The sequence below is a fragment of the Brachyhypopomus gauderio genome, unplaced genomic scaffold (assembly GCF_052324685.1).
Source record: "Brachyhypopomus gauderio isolate BG-103 unplaced genomic scaffold, BGAUD_0.2 sc77, whole genome shotgun sequence".
Classification (NCBI taxonomy): domain Eukaryota; kingdom Metazoa; phylum Chordata; class Actinopteri; order Gymnotiformes; family Hypopomidae; genus Brachyhypopomus; species Brachyhypopomus gauderio.
The window spans coordinates 163,398-184,140 of record NW_027506898.1 but is presented as its reverse complement, the minus strand read 5'-3'; the positions used below and the strand labels follow the sequence as shown (position 1 = coordinate 184,140).

Below are 20,743 nucleotides of genomic sequence, written 5' to 3'. Positions count from 1 at the left end.
AGCCACTGCTAAAATGCAAGTCCATGCAGCTGTTCACAGTAAAGAAATGTAAAAATCATCAATTGCAGTGTCTGTAGAGCTTTGCACTCTCAGTTTGGACTTGAGCTTTTGTCCAGGATCTGAACAACAAGAGCACTGAGCCTAGTAGGGGAATTAGCTCAAGTGGTAGAGCGCTCGCTTAGCATGCGAGAGGTAGTGGGATTGATGCCCACATTCTCCATTATAGGCATTTCAGTCATGCTCGATAGTGAAAAAGAAAATTGGTGCATGTTTTTTGACCCTGACGCTTCCATAATTCTTTTCACACACTACATGCCAAATCTCTGTTAGAATGTGTCACCTTAAACATGTGATTCGTACTATATGAGTACTCAACAATAAGGGCTCGCACATGTCAAGAGTCCACACTGTCCGACAAGACTTTCTGATCTCCACCATACAAGTTGGAATTTGAGAGACCCAAAATAACACTAATCCGCCTCATATCTGATCCAAAAGACTATCATCAATGGCCCGTATGGGGATCGAACCCATGACCTTGGCGTTATTAGAACCACGCTCTAACCAGCTGAGCTAACCGGCCAACATGAGGGAGGCTTTCTGCAAGTTGTGTGGCTGAGGTAGGCCTGTTCCATGAAAGTATACAAATGGTATGAGGAGGGATGTCTGCGGTAATCGACCAAGCACAGACATTAGTTGACACCTCCAGTTTCCTTCTCTTCTTGGTTGATTGGTGGTCAACGATCAAATTAAATCTACTCAACCTTTGAGCCACTGCTAAAATGCAAGTCCATGCAGCTGTTCACAGTAAAGAAATGTAAAAATCATCAATTGCAGTGTCTGTAGAGCTTTGCACTCTCAGTTTGGACTTGAGCTTTTGTCCAGGATCTGAACAACAAGAGCACTGAGCCTACTAGGGTAATTAGCTCAAGTGGTAGAGCGCTCGCTTAGCATGCGAGAGGTAGTGGGATCGATGCCCACATTCTCCATTATAGGCATTTCAGTCATGCTCGATAGTGAAAAAGAAAATTGGTGCATGTTTTTTGACCCTGACGCTTCCATAATTCTTTTCACACACTACATGCCAAATCTCTGTTAGAATGTGTCACCTTAAACATGTGATTCGTACTATATGAGTACTCAACAATAAGGGCTCGCACATGTCAAGAGTCCACACCGTCCGACAAGACTTTCTGATCACCACCATACAAGTTGGCATTTGAGAGACCCAAAATAACACTAATCCGCCTCATATCTGATCCAAAAGCCTATCATCAGTGGCCCGTATGGGGATCGAACCCATGACCTTGGCGTTATTAGCACCACGCTCTAACCAGCTGAGCTAACCAGCCTACATGATGGATGCTTTCTGAAAGTTGTGTGGCTGAGGTAGGCCTTTTCCATGAAAGTATACAAATGGTATGAGGAGGGATGTTTGCGGTAATCGACCAAGCACAGACATTAGTTGACACCTCCAGTTTCCTTCTCTTCTTGGTTGATTGGCGGTCAACGATCAAATTAAATCTACTCAACCTTTGAGCCACTGCTAAAATGCAAGTCCATGCAGCTGTTCACAGTAAAGAAATGTAAAAATCATCAATTGCAGTGTCTGTAGAGCTTTGCACTCTCAGTTTGGACTTGAGCTTTTGTCGAGGATCTGAACAACAAGAACACTGAGCCTCGTAGGGGAATTAGCTCAAGTGGTAGAGCGCTCGCTTAGCATGCGAGAGGTAGTGGGATCGATGCCCACATTCTCCATTATAGGCATTTCAGTCATGCTCGATAGTGAAAAAGAAAATTGGTGCATGTTTTTTGACCCTGACGCTTCCATAATTCTTTTCACACACTACATGCCAAATCTCTGTTAGAATGTGTCAACTTACACATGTGATTCGTACTATATGATTACTCAACAATAAGGGCTTGCACATGTCAAGAGTCCACACCGTCCGACAAGACTTTCTGATCTCCACCATACAAGTTGGCATTTGAGAGACCCAAAATAACACTAATCCGCCTCATATCTGATCCAAAAGACTATCATCAATGGCCCGTATGGGGATCGAACCCATGACCTTGGCATTATTAGCACCACGCTCTAACCAGCTGAGCTAACCAGCCTACATGATGGACGCTTTCTGCAAGTTGTGTGGCTGAGGTAGGCCTTTTCCATGAAAGTATACAAATGGTATGAGGAGGGATGTCTGCGGTAATCGACCAAGCACAGACATTAGTTGACACCTCCAGTTTCCTTCTCTTCTTGGTTGATTGGCGGTCAACGATCAAATTAAATCTACTCAACCTTTGAGCCACTGCTAAAATGCAAGTCCATGCAGCTGTTCACAGTAAAGAAATGTAAAAATCATCAATTGCAGTGTCTGTAGAGCTTTGCACTCTCAGTTTGGACTTGAGCTTTTGTCCAGGATCTGAACAACAAGAGCACTGAGCCTAGTAGGGGAATTAGCTCAAGTGGTAGAGCGCTCGCTTAGCATGCGAGAGGTAGTGGGATCGATGCCCACATTCTCCATTATAGGCATTTCAGTCATGCTCGATAGTGAAAAAGAAAATTGGTGCATGTTTTTTGACCCTGACGCTTCCATAATTCTTTTCACACACTACATGCCAAATCTCTGTTAGAATGTGTCACCTTAAACATGTGATTCGTACTATATGAGTACTCAACAATAAGGGCTCGCACATGTCAAGAGTCCACACCGTCCGACAAGACTTTCTGATCTCCACCATACAAGTTGGAATTTGAGAGACCCAAAATAACACTAATCCGCCTCATATCTGATCCAAAAGACTATCATCAATGGCCCGTATGGGGATCGAACCCATGACCTTGGCGTTATTAGCACCACGCTCTAACCAGCTGAGCTAACCAGCCTACATGATGGATGCTTTCTGCAAGTTGTGTGGCTGAGGTAGGCCTTTTCCATGAAAGTATACAAATGGTATGAGGAGGGATGTTTGCGGTAATCGACCAAGCACAGACATTAGTTGACACCTCCAGTTTCCTTCTCTTCTTGGTTGATTGGCGGTCAACGATCAAATTAAATCTACTCAACCTTTGAGCCACTGCTAAAATGCAAGTCCATGCAGCTGTTCACAGTAAAGAAATGTAAAAATCATCAATTGCAGTGTCTGTAGAGCTTTGCACTCTCAGTTTGGACTTGAGCTTTTGTCGAGGATCTGAACAACAAGAACACTGAGCCTCGTAGGGGAATTAGCTCAAGTGGTAGAGCGCTCGCTTAGCATGCGAGAGGTAGTGGGATGGATGCCCACATTCTCCATTATAGGCATTTCAGTCATGCTCGATAGTGAAAAAGAAAATTGGTGCATGTTTTTTGACCCTGACGCTTCCATAATTCTTTTCACACACTACATGCCAAATCTCTGTTAGAATGTGTCAACTTAAACATGTGATTCGTACTATATGAGTACTCAACAATAAGGGCTTGCACATGTCAAGAGTCCACACCGTCCGACAAGACTTTCTGATCTCCACCATACAAGTTGGAATTTGAGAGACCCAAAATAACACTAATCCGCCTCATATCTGATCCAAAAGACTATCATCAATGGCCCGTATGGGGATCGAACCCATGACCTTGGCGTTATTAGCACCACGCTCTAACCAGCTGAGCTAACCGGCCTACATGATGGAGTCTTTCTGCAAGTTGTGTGGCTGAGGTAGGCCTGTTCCATGAAAGTATACAAATGGTATGAGGAGGGATGTCTGCGGTAATCGACCAAGCACAGACATTAGTTGACACCTCCAGTTCCCTTCTCTTCTTGGTTGATTGGTGGTCAACGATCAAATTAAATCTACTCAACCTTTGAGCCACTGCTAAAATGCAAGTCCATGCAGCTGTTCACAGTAAAGAAATGTAAAAATCATCAATTGCAGTGTCTGTAGAGCTTTGCACTCTCAGTTTGGACTTGAGCTTTTGTCGAGGATCTGAACAACAAGAACACTGAGCCTCGTAGGGGAATTAGCTCAAGTGGTAGAGCGCTCGCTTAGCATGCGAGAGGTAGTGGGATCGATGCCCACATTCTCCATTATAGGCATTTCAGTCATGCTCGATAGTGAAAAAGAAAATTGGTGCATGTTTTTTGACCCTGACGCTTCCATAATTCTTTTCACACACTACATGCCAAATCTCTGTTAGAATGTGTCACCTTAAACATGTGATTCGTACTATATGAGTACTCAACAATAAGGGCTCGCACATGTCAAGAGTCCACACCGTCCGACAAGACTTTCTGATCTCCACCATACAAGTTGGAATTTGAGAGACCCAAAATAACACTAATCCGCCTCATATCTGATCCAAAAGACTATCATCATTGGCCCGTATGGGGATCGAACCCATGACCTTGGCGTTATTAGCACCACGCTCTAACCAGCTGAGCTAACCGGCCTACATGAGGGAGGCTTTCTGCAAGTTGTGTGGCTGAGGTAGGCCTGTTCCATGAAAGTATACAAATGGTATGAGGAGGGATGTCTGCGGTAATCGACCAAGCACAGACATTAGTTGACACCTCCAGTTTCCTTCTCTTCTTGGTTGATTGGTGGTCAACGATCAAATTAAATCTACTCAACCTTTGAGCCACTGCTAAAATGCAAGTCCATGCAGCTGTTCACAGTAAAGAAATGTAAAAATCATCAATTGCAGTGTCTGTAGAGCTTTGCACTCTCAGTTTGGACTTGAGCTTTTGTCCAGGATCTGAACAACAAGAGCACTGAGCCTACTAGGGTAATTAGCTCAAGTGGTAGAGCGCTCGCTTAGCATGCGAGAGGTAGTGGGATCGATGCCCACATTCTCCATTATAGGCATTTCAGTCATGCTCGATAGTGAAAAAGAAAATTGGTGCATGTTTTTTGACCCTGACGCTTCCATAATTCTTTTCACACACTACATGCCAAATCTCTGTTAGAATGTGTCACCTTAAACATGTGATTCGTACTATATGAGTACTCAACAATAAGGGCTCGCACATGTCAAGAGTCCACACCGTCCGACAAGACTTTCTGATCACCACCATACAAGTTGGCATTTGAGAGACCCAAAATAACACTAATCCGCCTCATATCTGATCCAAAAGACTATCATCAATGGCCCGTATGGGGATCGAACCCATGACCTTGGCGTTATTAGCACCACGCTCTAACCAGCTGAGCTAACCAGCCTACATGATGGACGCTTTCTGCAAGTTGTGTGGCTGAGGTAGGCCTTTTCCATGAAAGTATACAAATGGTATGAGGAGGGATGTCTGCGGTAATCGACCAAGCACAGACATTAGTTGACACCTCCAGTTTCCTTCTCTTCTTGGTTGATTGGCGGTCAACGATCAAATTAAATCTACTCAACCTTTGAGCCACTGCTAAAATGCAAGTCCATGCAGCTGTTCACAGTAAAGAAATGTAAAAATCATCAATTGCAGTGTCTGTAGAGCTTTGCACTCTCAGTTTGGACTTGAGCTTTTGTCCAGGATCTGAACAACAAGGGCACTGAGCCTAGTAGGGGAATTAGCTCAAGTGGTAGAGCGCTCGCTTAGCATGCGAGAGGTAGTGGGATCGATGCCCACATTCTCCATTATAGGCATTTCAGTCATGCTCGATAGTGAAAAAGAAAATTGGTGCATGTTTTTTGACCCTGACGCTTCCATAATTCTTTTCACACACTACATGCCAAATCTCTGTTAGAATGTGTCACCTTAAACATGTGATTCGTACTATATGAGTACTCAACAATAAGGGCTCGCACATGTCAAGAGTCCACACCGTCCGACAAGACTTTCTGATCTCCACCATACAAGTTGGAATTTGAGAGACCCAAAATAACACTAATCCGCCTCATATCTGATCCAAAAGACTATCATCAATGGCCCGTATGGGGATCGAACCCATGACCTTGGCGTTATTAGCACCACGCTCTAACCAGCTGAGCTATCCAGCCTACATGATGGATGCTTTCTGCAAGTTGTGTGGCTGAGGTAGGCCTTTTCCATGAAAGTATACAAATGGTATGAGGAGGGATGTTTGCGGTAATCGACCAAGCACAGACATTAGTTGACACCTCCAGTTTCCTTCTCTTCTTGGTTGATTGGCGGTCAACGATCAAATTAAATCTACTCAACCTTTGAGCCACTGCTAAAATGCAAGTCCATGCAGCTGTTCACAGTAAAGAAATGTAAAAATCATCAATTGCAGTGTCTGTAGAGCTTTGCACTCTCAGTTTGGACTTGAGCTTTTGTCGAGGATCTGAACAACAAGAACACTGAGCCTCGTAGGGGAATTAGCTCAAGTGGTAGAGCGCTCGCTTAGCATGCGAGAGGTAGTGGGATCGATGCCCACATTCTCCATTATAGGCATTTCAGTCATGCTCGATAGTGAAAAAGAAAATTGGTGCATGTTTTTTGACCCTGACGCTTCCATAATTCTTTTCACACACTACATGCCAAATCTCTGTTAGAATGTGTCAACTTAAACATGTGATTCGTACTATATGAGTACTCAACAATAAGGGCTTGCACATGTCAAGAGTCCACACCGTCCGACAAGACTTTCTGATCTCCACCATACAAGTTGGAATTTGAGAGACCCAAAATAACACTAATCCGCCTCATATCTGATCCAAAAGACTATCATCAATGGCCCGTATGGGGATCGAACCCATGACCTTGGCGTTATTAGCACCACGCTCTAACCAGCTGAGCTAACCGGCCTACATGATGGAGTCTTTCTGCAAGTTGTGTGGCTGAGGTAGGCCTGTTCCATGAAAGTATACAAATGGTATGAGGAGGGATGTCTGCGGTAATCGACCAAGCACAGACATTAGTTGACACCTCCAGTTCCCTTCTCTTCTTGGTTGATTGGTGGTCAACGATCAAATTAAATCTACTCAACCTTTGAGCCACTGCTAAAATGCAAGTCCATGCAGCTGTTCACAGTAAAGAAATGTAAAAATCATCAATTGCAGTGTCTGTAGAGCTTTGCACTCTCAGTTTGGACTTGAGCTTTTGTCGAGGATCTGAACAACAAGAACACTGAGCCTCGTAGGGGAATTAGCTCAAGTGGTAGAGCGCTCGCTTAGCATGCGAGAGGTAGTGGGATCGATGCCCACATTCTCCATTATAGGCATTTCAGTCATGCTCGATAGTGAAAAAGAAAATTGGTGCATGTTTTTTGACCCTGACGCTTCCATAATTCTTTTCACACACTACATGCCAAATCTCTGTTAGAATGTGTCACCTTAAACATGTGATTCGTACTATATGAGTACTCAACAATAAGGGCTCGCACATGTCAAGAGTCCACACCGTCCGACAAGACTTTCTGATCTCCACCATACAAGTTGGAATTTGAGAGACCCAAAATAACACTAATCCGCCTCATATCTGATCCAAAAGACTATCATCATTGGCCCGTATGGGGATCGAACCCATGACCTTGGCGTTATTAGCACCACGCTCTAACCAGCTGAGCTAACCGGCCTACATGAGGGAGGCTTTCTGCAAGTTGTGTGGCTGAGGTAGGCCTGTTCCATGAAAGTATACAAATGGTATGAGGAGGGATGTCTGCGGTAATCGACCAAGCACAGACATTAGTTGACACCTCCAGTTTCCTTCTCTTCTTGGTTGATTGGTGGTCAACGATCAAATTAAATCTACTCAACCTTTGAGCCACTGCTAAAATGCAAGTCCATGCAGCTGTTCACAGTAAAGAAATGTAAAAATCATCAATTGCAGTGTCTGTAGAGCTTTGCACTCTCAGTTTGGACTTGAGCTTTTGTCCAGGATCTGAACAACAAGAGCACTGAGCCTACTAGGGTAATTAGCTCAAGTGGTAGAGCGCTCGCTTAGCATGCGAGAAGTAGTGGGATCGATGCCCACATTCTCCATTATAGGCATTTCAGTCATGCTCGATAGTGAAAAAGAAAATTGGTGCATGTTTTTTGACCCTGACGCTTCCATAATTCTTTTCACACACTACATGCCAAATCTCTGTTAGAATGTGTCAACTTAAACATGTGATTCGTACTATATGAGTACTCAACAATAAGGGCTTGCACATGTCAAGAGTCCACACCGTCCGACAAGACTTTCTGATCTCCACCATACAAGTTGGAATTTGAGAGACCCAAAATAACACTAATCCGCCTCATATCTGATCCAAAAGACTATCATCATTGGCCCGTATGGGGATCGAACCCATGACCTTGGCGTTATTAGCACCACGCTCTAACCAGCTGAGCTAACCGGCCTACATGAGGGAGGCTTTCTGCAAGTTGTGTGGCTGAGGTAGGCCTGTTCCATGAAAGTATACAAATGGTATGAGGAGGGATGTCTGCGGTAATCGACCAAGCACAGACATTAGTTGACACCTCCAGTTTCCTTCTCTTCTTGGTTGATTGGTGGTCAACGATCAAATTAAATCTACTCAACCTTTGAGCCACTGCTAAAATGCAAGTCCATGCAGCTGTTCACAGTAAAGAAATGTAAAAATCATCAATTGCAGTGTCTGTAGAGCTTTGCACTCTCAGTTTGGACTTGAGCTTTTGTCCAGGATCTGAACAACAAGAGCACTGAGCCTACTAGGGTAATTAGCTCAAGTGGTAGAGCGCTCGCTTAGCATGCGAGAGGTAGTGGGATCGATGCCCACATTCTCCATTATAGGCATTTCAGTCATGCTCGATAGTGAAAAAGAAAATTGGTGCATGTTTTTTGACCCTGACGCTTCCATAATTCTTTTCACACACTACATGCCAAATCTCTGTTAGAATGTGTCAACTTACACATGTGATTCGTACTATATGATTACTCAACAATAAGGGCTTGCACATGTCAAGAGTCCACACCGTCCGACAAGACTTTCTGATCTCCACCATACAAGTTGGCATTTGAGAGACCCAAAATAACACTAATCCGCCTCATATCTGATCCAAAAGACTATCATCAATGGCCCGTATGGGGATCGAACCCATGACCTTGGCATTATTAGCACCACGCTCTAACCAGCTGAGCTAACCAGCCTACATGATGGACGCTTTCTGCAAGTTGTGTGGCTGAGGTAGGCCTTTTCCATGAAAGTATACAAATGGTATGAGGAGGGATGTCTGCGGTAATCGACCAAGCACAGACATTAGTTGACACCTCCAGTTTCCTTCTCTTCTTGGTTGATTGGCGGTCAACGATCAAATTAAATCTACTCAACCTTTGAGCCACTGCTAAAATGCAAGTCCATGCAGCTGTTCACAGTAAAGAAATGTAAAAATCATCAATTGCAGTGTCTGTAGAGCTTTGCACTCTCAGTTTGGACTTGAGCTTTTGTCCAGGATCTGAACAACAAGAGCACTGAGCCTAGTAGGGGAATTAGCTCAAGTGGTAGAGCGCTCGCTTAGCATGCGAGAGGTAGTGGGATCGATGCCCACATTCTCCATTATAGGCATTTCAGTCATGCTCGATAGTGAAAAAGAAAATTGGTGCATGTTTTTTGACCCTGACGCTTCCATAATTCTTTTCACACACTACATGCCAAATCTCTGTTAGAATGTGTCACCTTAAACATGTGATTCGTACTATATGAGTACTCAACAATAAGGGCTCGCACATGTCAAGAGTCCACACCGTCCGACAAGACTTTCTGATCTCCACCATACAAGTTGGAATTTGAGAGACCCAAAATAACACTAATCCGCCTCATATCTGATCCAAAAGACTATCATCAATGGCCCGTATGGGGATCGAACCCATGACCTTGGCGTTATTAGCACCACGCTCTAACCAGCTGAGCTAACCAGCCTACATGATGGATGCTTTCTGCAAGTTGTGTGGCTGAGGTAGGCCTTTTCCATGAAAGTATACAAATGGTATGAGGAGGGATGTTTGCGGTAATCGACCAAGCACAGACATTAGTTGACACCTCCAGTTTCCTTCTCTTCTTGGTTGATTGGCGGTCAACGATCAAATTAAATCTACTCAACCTTTGAGCCACTGCTAAAATGCAAGTCCATGCAGCTGTTCACAGTAAAGAAATGTAAAAATCATCAATTGCAGTGTCTGTAGAGCTTTGCACTCTCAGTTTGGACTTGAGCTTTTGTCGAGGATCTGAACAACAAGAACACTGAGCCTCGTAGGGGAATTAGCTCAAGTGGTAGAGCGCTCGCTTAGCATGCGAGAGGTAGTGGGATCGATGCCCACATTCTCCATTATAGGCATTTCAGTCATGCTCGATAGTGAAAAAGAAAATTGGTGCATGTTTTTTGACCCTGACGCTTCCATAATTCTTTTCACACACTACATGCCAAATCTCTGTTAGAATGTGTCAACTTAAACATGTGATTCGTACTATATGAGTACTCAACAATAAGGGCTTGCACATGTCAAGAGTCCACACCGTCCGACAAGACTTTCTGATCTCCACCATACAAGTTGGAATTTGAGAGACCCAAAATAACACTAATCCGCCTCATATCTGATCCAAAAGACTATCATCAATGGCCCGTATGGGGATCGAACCCATGACCTTGGCGTTATTAGCACCACGCTCTAACCAGCTGAGCTAACCGGCCTACATGATGGAGTCTTTCTGCAAGTTGTGTGGCTGAGGTAGGCCTGTTCCATGAAAGTATACAAATGGTATGAGGAGGGATGTCTGCGGTAATCGACCAAGCACAGACATTAGTTGACACCTCCAGTTCCCTTCTCTTCTTGGTTGATTGGTGGTCAACGATCAAATTAAATCTACTCAACCTTTGAGCCACTGCTAAAATGCAAGTCCATGCAGCTGTTCACAGTAAAGAAATGTAAAAATCATCAATTGCAGTGTCTGTAGAGCTTTGCACTCTCAGTTTGGACTTGAGCTTTTGTCGAGGATCTGAACAACAAGAACACTGAGCCTCGTAGGGGAATTAGCTCAAGTGGTAGAGCGCTCGCTTAGCATGCGAGAGGTAGTGGGATCGATGCCCACATTCTCCATTATAGGCATTTCAGTCATGCTCGATAGTGAAAAAGAAAATTGGTGCATGTTTTTTGACCCTGACGCTTCCATAATTCTTTTCACACACTACATGCCAAATCTCTGTTAGAATGTGTCACCTTAAACATGTGATTCGTACTATATGAGTACTCAACAATAAGGGCTCGCACATGTCAAGAGTCCACACCGTCCGACAAGACTTTCTGATCTCCACCATACAAGTTGGAATTTGAGAGACCCAAAATAACACTAATCCGCCTCATATCTGATCCAAAAGACTATCATCATTGGCCCGTATGGGGATCGAACCCATGACCTTGGCGTTATTAGCACCACGCTCTAACCAGCTGAGCTAACCGGCCTACATGAGGGAGGCTTTCTGCAAGTTGTGTGGCTGAGGTAGGCCTGTTCCATGAAAGTATACAAATGGTATGAGGAGGGATGTCTGCGGTAATCGACCAAGCACAGACATTAGTTGACACCTCCAGTTTCCTTCTCTTCTTGGTTGATTGGTGGTCAACGATCAAATTAAATCTACTCAACCTTTGAGCCACTGCTAAAATGCAAGTCCATGCAGCTGTTCACAGTAAAGAAATGTAAAAATCATCAATTGCAGTGTCTGTAGAGCTTTGCACTCTCAGTTTGGACTTGAGCTTTTGTCCAGGATCTGAACAACAAGAGCACTGAGCCTACTAGGGTAATTAGCTCAAGTGGTAGAGCGCTCGCTTAGCATGCGAGAGGTAGTGGGATCGATGCCCACATTCTCCATTATAGGCATTTCAGTCATGCTCGATAGTGAAAAAGAAAATTGGTGCATGTTTTTTGACCCTGACGCTTCCATAATTCTTTTCACACACTACATGCCAAATCTCTGTTAGAATGTGTCACCTTAAACATGTGATTCGTACTATATGAGTACTCAACAATAAGGGCTCGCACATGTCAAGAGTCCACACCGTCCGACAAGACTTTCTGATCACCACCATACAAGTTGGCATTTGAGAGACCCAAAATAACACTAATCCGCCTCATATCTGATCCAAAAGACTATCATCAATGGCCCGTATGGGGATCGAACCCATGACCTTGGCGTTATTAGCACCACGCTCTAACCAGCTGAGCTAACCAGCCTACATGATGGACGCTTTCTGCAAGTTGTGTGGCTGAGGTAGGCCTTTTCCATGAAAGTATACAAATGGTATGAGGAGGGATGTCTGCGGTAATCGACCAAGCACAGACATTAGTTGACACCTCCAGTTTCCTTCTCTTCTTGGTTGATTGGCGGTCAACGATCAAATTAAATCTACTCAACCTTTGAGCCACTGCTAAAATGCAAGTCCATGCAGCTGTTCACAGTAAAGAAATGTAAAAATCATCAATTGCAGTGTCTGTAGAGCTTTGCACTCTCAGTTTGGACTTGAGCTTTTGTCCAGGATCTGAACAACAAGAGCACTGAGCCTAGTAGGGGAATTAGCTCAAGTGGTAGAGCGCTCGCTTAGCATGCGAGAGGTAGTGGGATCGATGCCCACATTCTCCATTATAGGCATTTCAGTCATGCTCGATAGTGAAAAAGAAAATTGGTGCATGTTTTTTGACCCTGACGCTTCCATAATTCTTTTCACACACTACATGCCAAATCTCTGTTAGAATGTGTCACCTTAAACATGTGATTCGTACTATATGAGTACTCAACAATAAGGGCTCGCACATGTCAAGAGTCCACACCGTCCGACAAGACTTTCTGATCTCCACCATACAAGTTGGAATTTGAGAGACCCAAAATAACACTAATCCGCCTCATATCTGATCCAAAAGACTATCATCAATGGCCCGTATGGGGATCGAACCCATGACCTTGGCGTTATTAGCACCACGCTCTAACCAGCTGAGCTATCCAGCCTACATGATGGATGCTTTCTGCAAGTTGTGTGGCTGAGGTAGGCCTTTTCCATGAAAGTATACAAATGGTATGAGGAGGGATGTTTGCGGTAATCGACCAAGCACAGACATTAGTTGACACCTCCAGTTTCCTTCTCTTCTTGGTTGATTGGCGGTCAACGATCAAATTAAATCTACTCAACCTTTGAGCCACTGCTAAAATGCAAGTCCATGCAGCTGTTCACAGTAAAGAAATGTAAAAATCATCAATTGCAGTGTCTGTAGAGCTTTGCACTCTCAGTTTGGACTTGAGCTTTTGTCGAGGATCTGAACAACAAGAACACTGAGCCTCGTAGGGGAATTAGCTCAAGTGGTAGAGCGCTCGCTTAGCATGCGAGAGGTAGTGGGATCGATGCCCACATTCTCCATTATAGGCATTTCAGTCATGCTCGATAGTGAAAAAGAAAATTGGTGCATGTTTTTTGACCCTGACGCTTCCATAATTCTTTTCACACACTACATGCCAAATCTCTGTTAGAATGTGTCAACTTAAACATGTGATTCGTACTATATGAGTACTCAACAATAAGGGCTTGCACATGTCAAGAGTCCACACCGTCCGACAAGACTTTCTGATCTCCACCATACAAGTTGGAATTTGAGAGACCCAAAATAACACTAATCCGCCTCATATCTGATCCAAAAGACTATCATCAATGGCCCGTATGGGGATCGAACCCATGACCTTGGCGTTATTAGCACCACGCTCTAACCAGCTGAGCTAACCGGCCTACATGATGGAGTCTTTCTGCAAGTTGTGTGGCTGAGGTAGGCCTGTTCCATGAAAGTATACAAATGGTATGAGGAGGGATGTCTGCGGTAATCGACCAAGCACAGACATTAGTTGACACCTCCAGTTCCCTTCTCTTCTTGGTTGATTGGTGGTCAACGATCAAATTAAATCTACTCAACCTTTGAGCCACTGCTAAAATGCAAGTCCATGCAGCTGTTCACAGTAAAGAAATGTAAAAATCATCAATTGCAGTGTCTGTAGAGCTTTGCACTCTCAGTTTGGACTTGAGCTTTTGTCGAGGATCTGAACAACAAGAACACTGAGCCTCGTAGGGGAATTAGCTCAAGTGGTAGAGCGCTCGCTTAGCATGCGAGAGGTAGTGGGATCGATGCCCACATTCTCCATTATAGGCATTTCAGTCATGCTCGATAGTGAAAAAGAAAATTGGTGCATGTTTTTTGACCCTGACGCTTCCATAATTCTTTTCACACACTACATGCCAAATCTCTGTTAGAATGTGTCACCTTAAACATGTGATTCGTACTATATGAGTACTCAACAATAAGGGCTCGCACATGTCAAGAGTCCACACCGTCCGACAAGACTTTCTGATCTCCACCATACAAGTTGGAATTTGAGAGACCCAAAATAACACTAATCCGCCTCATATCTGATCCAAAAGACTATCATCATTGGCCCGTATGGGGATCGAACCCATGACCTTGGCGTTATTAGCACCACGCTCTAACCAGCTGAGCTAACCGGCCTACATGAGGGAGGCTTTCTGCAAGTTGTGTGGCTGAGGTAGGCCTGTTCCATGAAAGTATACAAATGGTATGAGGAGGGATGTCTGCGGTAATCGACCAAGCACAGACATTAGTTGACACCTCCAGTTTCCTTCTCTTCTTGGTTGATTGGTGGTCAACGATCAAATTAAATCTACTCAACCTTTGAGCCACTGCTAAAATGCAAGTCCATGCAGCTGTTCACAGTAAAGAAATGTAAAAATCATCAATTGCAGTGTCTGTAGAGCTTTGCACTCTCAGTTTGGACTTGAGCTTTTGTCCAGGATCTGAACAACAAGAGCACTGAGCCTACTAGGGTAATTAGCTCAAGTGGTAGAGCGCTCGCTTAGCATGCGAGAAGTAGTGGGATCGATGCCCACATTCTCCATTATAGGCATTTCAGTCATGCTCGATAGTGAAAAAGAAAATTGGTGCATGTTTTTTGACCCTGACGCTTCCATAATTCTTTTCACACACTACATGCCAAATCTCTGTTAGAATGTGTCAACTTAAACATGTGATTCGTACTATATGAGTACTCAACAATAAGGGCTTGCACATGTCAAGAGTCCACACCGTCCGACAAGACTTTCTGATCTCCACCATACAAGTTGGAATTTGAGAGACCCAAAATAACACTAATCCGCCTCATATCTGATCCAAAAGACTATCATCATTGGCCCGTATGGGGATCGAACCCATGACCTTGGCGTTATTAGCACCACGCTCTAACCAGCTGAGCTAACCGGCCTACATGAGGGAGGCTTTCTGCAAGTTGTGTGGCTGAGGTAGGCCTGTTCCATGAAAGTATACAAATGGTATGAGGAGGGATGTCTGCGGTAATCGACCAAGCACAGACATTAGTTGACACCTCCAGTTTCCTTCTCTTCTTGGTTGATTGGTGGTCAACGATCAAATTAAATCTACTCAACCTTTGAGCCACTGCTAAAATGCAAGTCCATGCAGCTGTTCACAGTAAAGAAATGTAAAAATCATCAATTGCAGTGTCTGTAGAGCTTTGCACTCTCAGTTTGGACTTGAGCTTTTGTCCAGGATCTGAACAACAAGAGCACTGAGCCTACTAGGGTAATTAGCTCAAGTGGTAGAGCGCTCGCTTAGCATGCGAGAGGTAGTGGGATCGATGCCCACATTCTCCATTATAGGCATTTCAGTCATGCTCGATAGTGAAAAAGAAAATTGGTGCATGTTTTTTGACCCTGACGCTTCCATAATTCTTTTCACACACTACATGCCAAATCTCTGTTAGAATGTGTCACCTTAAACATGTGATTCGTACTATATGAGTACTCAACAATAAGGGCTCGCACATGTCAAGAGTCCACACCGTCCGACAAGACTTTCTGATCACCACCATACAAGTTGGCATTTGAGAGACCCAAAATAACACTAATCCGCCTCATATCTGATCCAAAAGACTATCATCAATGGCCCGTATGGGGATCGAACCCATGACCTTGGCGTTATTAGCACCACGCTCTAACCAGCTGAGCTAACCAGCCTACATGATGGACGCTTTCTGCAAGTTGTGTGGCTGAGGTAGGCCTTTTCCATGAAAGTATACAAATGGTATGAGGAGGGATGTCTGCGGTAATCGACCAAGCACAGACATTAGTTGACACCTCCAGTTTCCTTCTCTTCTTGGTTGATTGGCGGTCAACGATCAAATTAAATCTACTCAACCTTTGAGCCACTGCTAAAATGCAAGTCCATGCAGCTGTTCACAGTAAAGAAATGTAAAAATCATCAATTGCAGTGTCTGTAGAGCTTTGCACTCTCAGTTTGGACTTGAGCTTTTGTCCAGGATCTGAACAACAAGAGCACTGAGCCTAGTAGGGGAATTAGCTCAAGTGGTAGAGCGCTCGCTTAGCATGCGAGAGGTAGTGGGATCGATGCCCACATTCTCCATTATAGGCATTTCAGTCATGCTCGATAGTGAAAAAGAAAATTGGTGCATGTTTTTTGACCCTGACGCTTCCATAATTCTTTTCACACACTACATGCCAAATCTCTGTTAGAATGTGTCACCTTAAACATGTGATTCGTACTATATGAGTACTCAACAATAAGGGCTCGCACATGTCAAGAGTCCACACCGTCCGACAAGACTTTCTGATCTCCACCATACAAGTTGGAATTTGAGAGACCCAAAATAACACTAATCCGCCTCATATCTGATCCAAAAGACTATCATCAATGGCCCGTATGGGGATCGAACCCATGACCTTGGCGTTATTAGCACCACGCTCTAACCAGCTGAGCTAACCAGCCTACATGATGGATGCTTTCTGCAAGTTGTGTGGCTGAGGTAGGCCTTTTCCATGAAAGTATACAAATGGTATGAGGAGGGATGTTTGCGGTAATCGACCAAGCACAGACATTAGTTGACACCTCCAGTTTCCTTCTCTTCTTGGTTGATTGGCGGTCAACGATCAAATTAAATCTACTCAACCTTTGAGCCACTGCTAAAATGCAAGTCCATGCAGCTGTTCACAGTAAAGAAATGTAAAAATCATCAATTCCAGTGTCTGTAGAGCTTTGCACTCTCAGTTTGGACTTGAGCTTTTGTCGAGGATCTGAACAACAAGAACACTGAGCCTCGTAGGGGAATTAGCTCAAGTGGTAGAGCGCTCGCTTAGCATGCGAGAGGTAGTGGGATCGATGCCCACATTCTCCATTATAGGCATTTCAGTCATGCTCGATAGTGAAAAAGAAAATTGGTGCATGTTTTTTGACCCTGACGCTTCCATAATTCTTTTCACACACTACATGCCAAATCTCTGTTAGAATGTGTCAACTTAAACATGTGATTCGTACTATATGAGTACTCAACAATAAGGGCTTGCACATGTCAAGAGTCCACACCGTCCGACAAGACTTTCTGATCTCCACCATACAAGTTGGAATTTGAGAGACCCAAAATAACACTAATCCGCCTCATATCTGATCCAAAAGACTATCATCAATGGCCCGTATGGGGATCGAACCCATGACCTTGGCGTTATTAGCACCACGCTCTAACCAGCTGAGCTAACCGGCCTACATGATGGAGTCTTTCTGCAAGTTGTGTGGCTGAGGTAGGCCTGTTCCATGAAAGTATACAAATGGTATGAGGAGGGATGTCTGCGGTAATCGACCAAGCACAGACATTAGTTGACACCTCCAGTTCCCTTCTCTTCTTGGTTGATTGGTGGTCAACGATCAAATTAAATCTACTCAACCTTTGAGCCACTGCTAAAATGCAAGTCCATGCAGCTGTTCACAGTAAAGAAATGTAAAAATCATCAATTGCAGTGTCTGTAGAGCTTTGCACTCTCAGTTTGGACTTGAGCTTTTGTCGAGGATCTGAACAACAAGAACACTGAGCCTCGTAGGGGAATTAGCTCAAGTGGTAGAGCGCTCGCTTAGCATGCGAGAGGTAGTGGGATCGATGCCCACATTCTCCATTATAGGCATTTCAGTCATGCTCGATAGTGAAAAAGAAAATTGGTGCATGTTTTTTGACCCTGACGCTTCCATAATTCTTTTCACACACTACATGCCAAATCTCTGTTAGAATGTGTCAACTTAAACATGTGATTCGTACTATATGAGTACTCAACAATAAGGGCTTGCACATGTCAAGAGTCCACACCGTCCGACAAGACTTTCTGATCTCCACCATACAAGTTGGAATTTGAGAGACCCAAAATAACACTAATCCGCCTCATATCTGATCCAAAAGACTATCATCAATGGCCCGTATGGGGATCGAACCCATGACCTTGGCGTTATTAGCACCACGCTCTAACCAGCTGAGCTAACCGGCCTACATGATGGAGTCTTTCTGCAAGTTGTGTGGCTGAGGTAGGCCTGTTCCATGAAAGTATACAAATGGTATGAGGAGGGATGTCTGCGGTAATCGACCAAGCACAGACATTAGTTGACACCTCCAGTTTCCTTCTCTTCTTGGTTGATTGGCGGTCAACGATCAAATTAAATCTACTCAACCTTTGAGCCACTGCTAAAATGCAAGTCCATGCAGCTGTTCACAGTAAAGAAATGTAAAAATCATCAATTGCAGTGTCTGTAGAGCTTTGCACTCTCAGTTTGGACTTGAGCTTTTGTCCAGGATCTGAACAACAAGAGCACTGAGCCTAGTAGGGGAATTAGCTCAAGTGGTAGAGCGCTCGCTTAGCATGCGAGAGGTAGTGGGATCGATGCCCACATTCTCCATTATAGGCATTTCAGTCATGCTCGATAGTGAAAAAGAAAATTGGTGCATGTTTTTTGACCCTGACGCTTCCATAATTCTTTTCACACACTACATGCCAAATCTCTGTTAGAATGTGTCAACTTAAACATGTGATTCGTACTATATGAGTACTCAACAATAAGGGCTTGCACATGTCAAGAGTCCACACCGTCCGACAAGACTTTCTGATCTCCACCATACAAGTTGGAATTTGAGAGACCCAAAATAACACTAATCCGCCTCATATCTGATCCAAAAGACTATCATCAATGGCCCGTATGGGGATCGAACCCATGACCTTGGCGTTATTAGCACCACGCTCTAACCAGCTGAGCTAACCGGCCTACATGATGGAGTCTTTCTGCAAGTTGTGTGGCTGAGGTAGGCCTGTTCCATGAAAGTATACAAATGGTATGAGGAGGGATGTCTGCGGTAATCGACCAAGCACAGACATTAGTTGACACCTCCAGTTCCCTTCTCTTCTTGGTTGATTGGTGGTCAACGATCAAATTAAATCTACTCAACCTTTGAGCCACTGCTAAAATGCAAGTCCATGCAGCTGTTCACAGTAAAGAAATGTAAAAATCATCAATTGCAGTGTCTGTAGAGCTTTGCACTCTCAGTTTGGACTTGAGCTTTTGTCCAGGATCTGAACAACAAGAGCACTGAGCCTACTAGGGTAATTAGTTCAAGTGGTAGAGCGCTCGCTTAGCATGCGAGAGGTAGTGGGATCGATGCCCACATTCTCCATTATAGGCATTTCAGTCATGCTCGATAGTGAAAAAGAAAATTGGTGCATGTTTTTTGACCCTGACGCTTCCATAATTCTTTTCACACACTACATGCCAAATCTCTGTTAGAATGTGTCAACTTAAACATGTGATTCGTACTATATGAGTACTCAACAATAAGGGCTTGCACATGTCAAGAGTCCACACCGTCCGACAAGACTTTCTGATCTCCACCATACAAGTTGGAATTTGAGAGACCCAAAATAACACTAATCCGCCTCATATCTGATCCAAAAGACTATCATCAATGGCCCGTATGGGGATCGAACCCATGACCTTGGCGTTATTAGCACCACGCTCTAACCAGCTGAGCTAACCGGCCTACATGATGGAGTCTTTCTGCAAGTTGTGTGGCTGAGGTAGGCCTGTTCCATGAAAGTATACAAATGGTATGAGGAGGGATGTCTGCGGTAATCGACCAAGCACAGACATTAGTTGACACCTCCAGTTTCCTTCTCTTCTTGGTTGATTGGCGGTCAACGATCAAATTAAATCTACTCAACCTTTGAGCCACTGCTAAAATGCAAGTCCATGCAGCTGTTCACAGTAAAGAAATGTAAAAATCATCAATTGCAGTGTCTGTAGAGCTTTGCACTCTCAGTTTGGACTTGAGCTTTTGTCCAGGATCTGAACAACAAGAGCACTGAGCCTAGTAGGGGAATTAGCTCAAGTGGTAGAGCGCTCGCTTAGCATGCGAGAGGTAGTGGGATCGATGCCCACATTCTCCATTATAGGCATTTCAGTCATGCTCGATAGTGAAAAAGAAAATTGGTGCATGTTTTTTGACCCTGACGCTTCCATAATTCTTTTCACACACTACATGCCAAATCTCTGTTAGAATGTGTCAACTTAAACATGTGATTCGTACTATATGAGTACTCAACAATAAGGGCTTGCACATGTCAAGAGTCCACACCGTCCGACAAGACTTTCTGATCTCCACCATACAAGTTGGAATTTGAGAGACCCAAAATAACACTAATCCGCCTCATATCTGATCCAAAAGACTATCATCAATGGCCCGTATGGGGATCGAACCCATGACCTTGGCGTTATTAGCACCACGCTCTAACCAGCTGAGCTAACCGGCCTACATGATGGAGTCTTTCTGCAAGTTGTGTGGCTGAGGTAGGCCTGTTCCATGAAAGTATACAAATGGTATGAGGAGGGATGTCTGCGGTAATCGACCAAGCACAGACATTAGTTGACACCTCCAGTTCCCTTCTCTTCTTGGTTGATTGGTGGTCAACGATCAAA

General features: G+C 44.1%; 41 non-coding genes across 41 annotated transcripts; 17 read left to right on the top strand and 24 right to left on the bottom strand.

Annotated features, from left to right (window-relative positions):
• Positions 1-1,278: 1,278 nt before the first annotated feature.
• On the bottom strand, positions 1,279-1,352 carry trnai-aau (transfer RNA isoleucine (anticodon AAU)). The gene has a single exon. It is a non-coding gene; the product is annotated as a tRNA-Ile (tRNA).
• A 333-nt stretch (positions 1,353-1,685) lies between these two features.
• On the top strand, positions 1,686-1,758 carry trnaa-agc (transfer RNA alanine (anticodon AGC)). The gene has a single exon. It is a non-coding gene; the product is annotated as a tRNA-Ala (tRNA).
• A 289-nt stretch (positions 1,759-2,047) lies between these two features.
• Positions 2,048-2,121, bottom strand: trnai-aau (transfer RNA isoleucine (anticodon AAU)). Its single transcript has one exon. It is a non-coding gene; the product is annotated as a tRNA-Ile (tRNA).
• A 333-nt stretch (positions 2,122-2,454) lies between these two features.
• Positions 2,455-2,527, top strand: trnaa-agc (transfer RNA alanine (anticodon AGC)). Its single transcript has one exon. It is a non-coding gene; the product is annotated as a tRNA-Ala (tRNA).
• A 289-nt stretch (positions 2,528-2,816) lies between these two features.
• trnai-aau (transfer RNA isoleucine (anticodon AAU)) lies at positions 2,817-2,890 on the bottom strand. The gene has a single exon. It is a non-coding gene; the product is annotated as a tRNA-Ile (tRNA).
• Positions 2,891-3,585: 695 nt separating this feature from the next.
• Positions 3,586-3,659, bottom strand: trnai-aau (transfer RNA isoleucine (anticodon AAU)). The gene has a single exon. It is a non-coding gene; the product is annotated as a tRNA-Ile (tRNA).
• Positions 3,660-3,992: 333 nt separating this feature from the next.
• On the top strand, positions 3,993-4,065 carry trnaa-agc (transfer RNA alanine (anticodon AGC)). Its single transcript has one exon. It is a non-coding gene; the product is annotated as a tRNA-Ala (tRNA).
• A 289-nt stretch (positions 4,066-4,354) lies between these two features.
• Positions 4,355-4,428, bottom strand: trnai-aau (transfer RNA isoleucine (anticodon AAU)). Its single transcript has one exon. It is a non-coding gene; the product is annotated as a tRNA-Ile (tRNA).
• Positions 4,429-5,123: 695 nt separating this feature from the next.
• trnai-aau (transfer RNA isoleucine (anticodon AAU)) lies at positions 5,124-5,197 on the bottom strand. Its single transcript has one exon. It is a non-coding gene; the product is annotated as a tRNA-Ile (tRNA).
• Positions 5,198-5,530: 333 nt separating this feature from the next.
• Positions 5,531-5,603, top strand: trnaa-agc (transfer RNA alanine (anticodon AGC)). The gene has a single exon. It is a non-coding gene; the product is annotated as a tRNA-Ala (tRNA).
• A 696-nt stretch (positions 5,604-6,299) lies between these two features.
• On the top strand, positions 6,300-6,372 carry trnaa-agc (transfer RNA alanine (anticodon AGC)). Its single transcript has one exon. It is a non-coding gene; the product is annotated as a tRNA-Ala (tRNA).
• A 289-nt stretch (positions 6,373-6,661) lies between these two features.
• On the bottom strand, positions 6,662-6,735 carry trnai-aau (transfer RNA isoleucine (anticodon AAU)). Its single transcript has one exon. It is a non-coding gene; the product is annotated as a tRNA-Ile (tRNA).
• A 333-nt stretch (positions 6,736-7,068) lies between these two features.
• On the top strand, positions 7,069-7,141 carry trnaa-agc (transfer RNA alanine (anticodon AGC)). Its single transcript has one exon. It is a non-coding gene; the product is annotated as a tRNA-Ala (tRNA).
• Positions 7,142-7,430: 289 nt separating this feature from the next.
• Positions 7,431-7,504, bottom strand: trnai-aau (transfer RNA isoleucine (anticodon AAU)). Its single transcript has one exon. It is a non-coding gene; the product is annotated as a tRNA-Ile (tRNA).
• A 695-nt stretch (positions 7,505-8,199) lies between these two features.
• trnai-aau (transfer RNA isoleucine (anticodon AAU)) lies at positions 8,200-8,273 on the bottom strand. The gene has a single exon. It is a non-coding gene; the product is annotated as a tRNA-Ile (tRNA).
• A 695-nt stretch (positions 8,274-8,968) lies between these two features.
• trnai-aau (transfer RNA isoleucine (anticodon AAU)) lies at positions 8,969-9,042 on the bottom strand. Its single transcript has one exon. It is a non-coding gene; the product is annotated as a tRNA-Ile (tRNA).
• A 333-nt stretch (positions 9,043-9,375) lies between these two features.
• Positions 9,376-9,448, top strand: trnaa-agc (transfer RNA alanine (anticodon AGC)). Its single transcript has one exon. It is a non-coding gene; the product is annotated as a tRNA-Ala (tRNA).
• Positions 9,449-9,737: 289 nt separating this feature from the next.
• On the bottom strand, positions 9,738-9,811 carry trnai-aau (transfer RNA isoleucine (anticodon AAU)). The gene has a single exon. It is a non-coding gene; the product is annotated as a tRNA-Ile (tRNA).
• Positions 9,812-10,144: 333 nt separating this feature from the next.
• Positions 10,145-10,217, top strand: trnaa-agc (transfer RNA alanine (anticodon AGC)). Its single transcript has one exon. It is a non-coding gene; the product is annotated as a tRNA-Ala (tRNA).
• Positions 10,218-10,506: 289 nt separating this feature from the next.
• Positions 10,507-10,580, bottom strand: trnai-aau (transfer RNA isoleucine (anticodon AAU)). Its single transcript has one exon. It is a non-coding gene; the product is annotated as a tRNA-Ile (tRNA).
• Positions 10,581-10,913: 333 nt separating this feature from the next.
• Positions 10,914-10,986, top strand: trnaa-agc (transfer RNA alanine (anticodon AGC)). Its single transcript has one exon. It is a non-coding gene; the product is annotated as a tRNA-Ala (tRNA).
• Positions 10,987-11,275: 289 nt separating this feature from the next.
• trnai-aau (transfer RNA isoleucine (anticodon AAU)) lies at positions 11,276-11,349 on the bottom strand. Its single transcript has one exon. It is a non-coding gene; the product is annotated as a tRNA-Ile (tRNA).
• Positions 11,350-12,044: 695 nt separating this feature from the next.
• On the bottom strand, positions 12,045-12,118 carry trnai-aau (transfer RNA isoleucine (anticodon AAU)). The gene has a single exon. It is a non-coding gene; the product is annotated as a tRNA-Ile (tRNA).
• Positions 12,119-12,451: 333 nt separating this feature from the next.
• trnaa-agc (transfer RNA alanine (anticodon AGC)) lies at positions 12,452-12,524 on the top strand. Its single transcript has one exon. It is a non-coding gene; the product is annotated as a tRNA-Ala (tRNA).
• A 696-nt stretch (positions 12,525-13,220) lies between these two features.
• On the top strand, positions 13,221-13,293 carry trnaa-agc (transfer RNA alanine (anticodon AGC)). Its single transcript has one exon. It is a non-coding gene; the product is annotated as a tRNA-Ala (tRNA).
• A 289-nt stretch (positions 13,294-13,582) lies between these two features.
• trnai-aau (transfer RNA isoleucine (anticodon AAU)) lies at positions 13,583-13,656 on the bottom strand. Its single transcript has one exon. It is a non-coding gene; the product is annotated as a tRNA-Ile (tRNA).
• A 333-nt stretch (positions 13,657-13,989) lies between these two features.
• On the top strand, positions 13,990-14,062 carry trnaa-agc (transfer RNA alanine (anticodon AGC)). The gene has a single exon. It is a non-coding gene; the product is annotated as a tRNA-Ala (tRNA).
• A 289-nt stretch (positions 14,063-14,351) lies between these two features.
• Positions 14,352-14,425, bottom strand: trnai-aau (transfer RNA isoleucine (anticodon AAU)). Its single transcript has one exon. It is a non-coding gene; the product is annotated as a tRNA-Ile (tRNA).
• A 695-nt stretch (positions 14,426-15,120) lies between these two features.
• On the bottom strand, positions 15,121-15,194 carry trnai-aau (transfer RNA isoleucine (anticodon AAU)). The gene has a single exon. It is a non-coding gene; the product is annotated as a tRNA-Ile (tRNA).
• A 695-nt stretch (positions 15,195-15,889) lies between these two features.
• trnai-aau (transfer RNA isoleucine (anticodon AAU)) lies at positions 15,890-15,963 on the bottom strand. The gene has a single exon. It is a non-coding gene; the product is annotated as a tRNA-Ile (tRNA).
• Positions 15,964-16,296: 333 nt separating this feature from the next.
• On the top strand, positions 16,297-16,369 carry trnaa-agc (transfer RNA alanine (anticodon AGC)). The gene has a single exon. It is a non-coding gene; the product is annotated as a tRNA-Ala (tRNA).
• Positions 16,370-16,658: 289 nt separating this feature from the next.
• trnai-aau (transfer RNA isoleucine (anticodon AAU)) lies at positions 16,659-16,732 on the bottom strand. The gene has a single exon. It is a non-coding gene; the product is annotated as a tRNA-Ile (tRNA).
• A 333-nt stretch (positions 16,733-17,065) lies between these two features.
• trnaa-agc (transfer RNA alanine (anticodon AGC)) lies at positions 17,066-17,138 on the top strand. The gene has a single exon. It is a non-coding gene; the product is annotated as a tRNA-Ala (tRNA).
• Positions 17,139-17,427: 289 nt separating this feature from the next.
• On the bottom strand, positions 17,428-17,501 carry trnai-aau (transfer RNA isoleucine (anticodon AAU)). Its single transcript has one exon. It is a non-coding gene; the product is annotated as a tRNA-Ile (tRNA).
• A 333-nt stretch (positions 17,502-17,834) lies between these two features.
• On the top strand, positions 17,835-17,907 carry trnaa-agc (transfer RNA alanine (anticodon AGC)). Its single transcript has one exon. It is a non-coding gene; the product is annotated as a tRNA-Ala (tRNA).
• A 289-nt stretch (positions 17,908-18,196) lies between these two features.
• trnai-aau (transfer RNA isoleucine (anticodon AAU)) lies at positions 18,197-18,270 on the bottom strand. The gene has a single exon. It is a non-coding gene; the product is annotated as a tRNA-Ile (tRNA).
• A 333-nt stretch (positions 18,271-18,603) lies between these two features.
• trnaa-agc (transfer RNA alanine (anticodon AGC)) lies at positions 18,604-18,676 on the top strand. The gene has a single exon. It is a non-coding gene; the product is annotated as a tRNA-Ala (tRNA).
• Positions 18,677-18,965: 289 nt separating this feature from the next.
• Positions 18,966-19,039, bottom strand: trnai-aau (transfer RNA isoleucine (anticodon AAU)). Its single transcript has one exon. It is a non-coding gene; the product is annotated as a tRNA-Ile (tRNA).
• Positions 19,040-19,734: 695 nt separating this feature from the next.
• Positions 19,735-19,808, bottom strand: trnai-aau (transfer RNA isoleucine (anticodon AAU)). Its single transcript has one exon. It is a non-coding gene; the product is annotated as a tRNA-Ile (tRNA).
• A 333-nt stretch (positions 19,809-20,141) lies between these two features.
• Positions 20,142-20,214, top strand: trnaa-agc (transfer RNA alanine (anticodon AGC)). The gene has a single exon. It is a non-coding gene; the product is annotated as a tRNA-Ala (tRNA).
• Positions 20,215-20,503: 289 nt separating this feature from the next.
• On the bottom strand, positions 20,504-20,577 carry trnai-aau (transfer RNA isoleucine (anticodon AAU)). Its single transcript has one exon. It is a non-coding gene; the product is annotated as a tRNA-Ile (tRNA).
• Positions 20,578-20,743: the final 166 nt, after the last annotated feature.